The following is a 4,701-nucleotide window of genomic DNA, read 5'->3' as shown; positions in this document are numbered from 1 at the left end:
TGCAAACCCCTGCGATGTGGAGATCAGCATTAACAGAGCAGTCACATTCCACACAGCATGTCAAACTGGGGTGGCACCAAGCTTGAATGCAGTCTATTTCACAAGCAAAGAGAGACAGCCTTCGCTTGCTCAGGTCAAAAATGCAGAACTGACAAAAAGCCCTGGCATTCCCGAGCAATGTAGTGTAGTAATTCATACGCTCGAATCACATCATAAGCAAAACAGAAGCTAAACAAACACTATACAACTAACATCTGTGCTGTAGGAGAAGCTGGATTTTAGTCATTCCTTAGATTACTCCTCATCTAAGTTGCTTTAGTGGTGGCAATCAACTGTATCTAGCTACTGACAGTAAGCAGGAGAAGCAGTCAAAGAGCTGGACTCCTTGCCTAACTGCAATAGTTCCATTCATTAGGCGTAGAGCAAGCCTTCCACAGCAGTCAGTGTACACCCGTGGAAGAACACTTAAGCAGGAAGACATGGGAAATAAAGGAAAGAAACAGAGTTGAAATGAGCAGCCCTCTGTTTTAGAATATGTGCTCTAGCTCAGGCCTCAATCCTTATGTTTCTTTTGTTGCCTCCTCCCACTCTGGATTCTGTTCCTTTTTTTATCATGCTGCCCCTCTTCTCATGCATGCGAGGTGTTCTCATCCTCGTGCTTCAAATCTCCACATAAAGCCCACACCCCTCTGCTCCATACCTCATGGCACATTATATAACTGATGGACTGAGCCTGGTCAGTTTATATTGGAAGCACCTCTAGAGAGGGGCTCCCAAGCTGGGGGTCACAAGCAGGCGTCAGGCTGTCACAGCCACTGTCCCTTGTCTTATGTCTAGATGGGAAGGGGTGGGAGCATTGCTCAAAACTATTTTCTGTTGTGGCATCGGGTCAAGGTGTGGAAGAGGTTGAGAACCACTGGGCTAAACTATAGGCCAAACACTACCCTTAGGTAGACTTCCCTCAACCTCACTGATGTCAGTGGGATTGCATGGAGAGCGAGTGAGGGCAGGTCCAGCCTTGTGGTTTTTGTTTAGTTTGCAGGGAGCGTGGAGGGGGAGTAGTAGTGGGGGAGGGTTGTCACGTGCTGTGCACACCTGTGCCACTATGTACACCGTGATTGTTCTCATCAATCATTATATTGTTGCTGAGGATTAAAGGCTTGATCCTACGTCCACTGAAGTCCACTGGCTTCAATAATACATTACCAGGCCTTAAATGACCTGCCAGTGACAATCTGTAAGAACTGCTACCAAACGCAAGATCTCTCCGATAAGATTAGTGGAGCCACATGGACAGCCTTCTTTTCACATCCCGCAACAGTTGCTAGAATCGGTTTGTCTGACTCTACCAACAACAATAAAAGTAACCCTACTGCTGGTGGTTTTTACCACATAAAAATAGGACCAGGTCCTATGTAAACAGGCATAGTTCTGTTGACTTACATGGTGCCGTGCTGATTTACACCAGTCAAGGATAGGCCTACTGTGTTGCACCACTGTGGTACAATGGGACATTTTTAATACAGGGGCACGTTCCACTATGCTGTGACTCTACCTAACTCTATTTGGAAAGCACCCATCACCAGCGTGTCTAGGCAGGATTTGATCTTTCTGGTAACCAGCTCTGTACACAACAAGGAGCAGCGTGCCGTATCCGTGTCTTGATTTATTGTTAGCTGATATTAAGGGTTATTTCAATCATTAAAATCACATTTCCATCTCACCACTGGTCTCTCCTTCCCTCATCAGATTTGTTTTTTCACCATCTTCCAAGGCTGACATACACTTGAATGGACATTCAACACTTTGGAAGCTGCTGTTTTTCAAGTTTTATAAATTTCTCCCGGCTTAGTTCTTGATGACAACTCTGCTCAGAGCATTATTTGTCATGTTGTAGCATCGATTTAGTGGAAAAGGCCAATCTGAATTTGATGCACAATGTGTTTCCCAGGTATCCTAAGGAAAGGAGGTATGGATCTTGGTTTTCTTAGTTTCTAGATTTTATTTTGCATGATTTGGAAATTGCAAACATTTAAGTCGTGGCATTTTTCACTTCAGCTGTTGGGCAACTAGCAAAGAAATCACTTATTTACACAGTTTTTTCAGTTAGCCCACTGGGCTTGGTCCAGCATGATGATGAATGCTTTTGAGATGTCTCCAGTGCCCTCAACAATCATTGGAAGTTCAGGGTGCTTAGCATCTCTGGGAAGCACCCAGCACCTTGTGTGATCAAGCCCATCCTTTGTCTGCCTTGTCTATTTAGATTGTAAAGTCTTAGGGGCAGGAACTAAATCTTACAGTGCCTAACACAATGAGGGTCCAAAATCACTTGGGGTCTCTAGGCATCAGTGTAACATAGATAATAATCCCTACAGTTCTGCTGGATTATCATTCAAAGCAAACTCAGTGGCCGATTTCTTTTGCCACTTAAAAAGAAAAGAAAGGGCAAATTAACTCCCCAAGTCTGGTGTCATAAAAATAAGCTTCAGACCAACATTATGGTGTCCCAGGAAGCTCAACCCAGTCTTCAAGATGATCCAGCATGGACATAAGACAAGGACTGTGTTGAGACCATGCCTGATAAACAAGAACAACATGAGACCAGAAATCAATGAACTAAAATTGGTGTGTTGGGTACTAGGCTTAACTGGTGGACAAAATAATGAGGAGATGGGTTATTCACGCCCATCACCCCCTTTTGGGGCTCTTTTTTTTTAAAAAAAGAGACATTTGGGGGAAAATATGAATGAACAGACAGAAGCTACCACAGTCCTGGCTGCCTGAAAGAAGGGGAAGGAGTGAGCTGTATCAGGCTGCCACCCCGCCATCTTCTAAGATGCTGGACCTTCTTTGTCCTGGTGAGAGAGCAAATGGAGTGAGAGGGCATGAGGCAGTTGCCTGCAGGAGTCTAGAAGCCAGAAGCAGGCTTCCTAAATGAGCCAGCCAGAGACACCTGCCATGGGGAGGAAACCTCAAGCAGCCAGAACCTTATAAGAGAGCTGAAACAGTTGTCTGAGAGGGCTGACTTTGGGCAGTCACCCCCTGAGAACTCATTTTAAAAAAGGACTCTGTGAAGGAAGAGTCCTTACCCAGGCTCTGAGGTAAGACCCAGGCCTCGGGGACAGGTCTGTGGGACTTTGAGTTTTACTTTTGAGTTAGTTGTCTGACTAAATCCAGAGCCCAATAAGGGTGGTGATTGGCTGAGCTAGTGTGTGGGTTGCTGTAAAATGGCCTGGAAGAGGGAGAATAAAGGGCAGGCCAGTGCAGAGGCATCCTGGCTCTGAGAAGGTGCGCGGGAGAAGCCAACTCATTTACAATCCTAATCCTGAGAACTCTCCGGACCAGGCCCGGCCAGAAAGTGGGACCCACATGCCACCACCCCCGCCGCTGCTTCGGGCTCCAGCTATACCCCAAACACCCCTTGGGATGTGAGACTTTGTCTCTCTCTCACACACACACATACACACTCTCTGTGTGTGTCCTTTTCCTTCCCCACCTTGTCTTGCCTCTTTCCTCTCCCCCTCCTTTTTGCCTTCTGTCCAATAAGAGTCTGACTCAGCCAGGCAAGACTGTATATTTTGCAATGGTGCTGTAAGCCTGTGTCAAGAAAGGGGCTGCTAAAATCAATGTCCTAAACAGCCCGATGCTGGTACAAGTTTGCGGGGTCTTGGAGTGGCTGATCAGATCGTGTGCTGTGCCTATGTTTTTTCCATCAACAAGGCTGCAAGTGAGAATCAACATCAGAGATAGAAGCGGCAGTTTCTCTCTTTTGTGTGTGTATGTTTTGTTTGGTCTGAAAGAAAGCAGGATCCGACTTTAAAAACAACAACTCCCGCTCATCTCAACTAACTTCTTCTCTCTTCCCCAAACAGACCGTTATTACCATCTTTAATACCATCTGAGACAATGGTTCTCAGCAAGGGGTCTGGGGCCCCCCGGGAGGGCTGTGAGCAGGTTTAGGGGGTCCGCCAAGCAGGGCCAGCATTAGACTCACTGGGGCCCAGGACAGAAAGCCGAAGCCATAGGCTCTGAGCCCCGTCCTGAGCCCGGCCGTCCGGGGCTGAAGTTGAAGCTTGAGCAATATAGCTCCGCGGGGCTCCCTCTGGCGTGGGGCTCCCGGCAATTGCCTGGCTTGCTCTGCCCTAATGCTGGCCCTGCCTTTAATGGGCAGAAAAAAGTTTGCTGTGGCACAGGTGGGTCGTGGAGTTTTTATAGCATGTTGGCGGGTGGGGGCCTCAGAGAAAAAAGGGCTGAGAACCCCTGATCTAAGAGACTGCCAGCTAAGGAGGGTTTCTTTCTGAAGACTAGCTCCAGCTAAAGTGAAAGGAAACCTGGGATATGGTTGAAAGCCTTCGTTAATACTTTACATTTCAGATACTTTAGCCGCCCCCTCTTCTTTTCTGTGTCTTTAATAAATGGTTAAAATATTTGTAATGGTGTGTTCGCTATGGTACTAAGAAGGCTGAAGTCTCTGTATACCCAACCCAGAACCTTGTTTAAAATGGACAGTTTCAGGGCCATGTTAACACCTTTGACTCCTTGGGTCCCCTTTATTCCACCTAAATTAATACAATGGCACATTAATCAAATTGTATATACAGTGTAACTTTCAATCATGTAAGACCCTCCAGTTATAAGGATTAGTGGTAATTACTGCTCTAGTGTAATTAGAGTGTAATTGCCAGGTAACTACTATATAAT

Source organism: Chelonia mydas, chromosome 6, assembly GCF_015237465.2.
Source record: "Chelonia mydas isolate rCheMyd1 chromosome 6, rCheMyd1.pri.v2, whole genome shotgun sequence".
NCBI classification, from domain to species: domain Eukaryota; kingdom Metazoa; phylum Chordata; order Testudines; family Cheloniidae; genus Chelonia; species Chelonia mydas.
The sequence above is the reverse complement of the archived record's forward strand: the minus strand, read 5'-3'. Positions refer to the sequence as shown.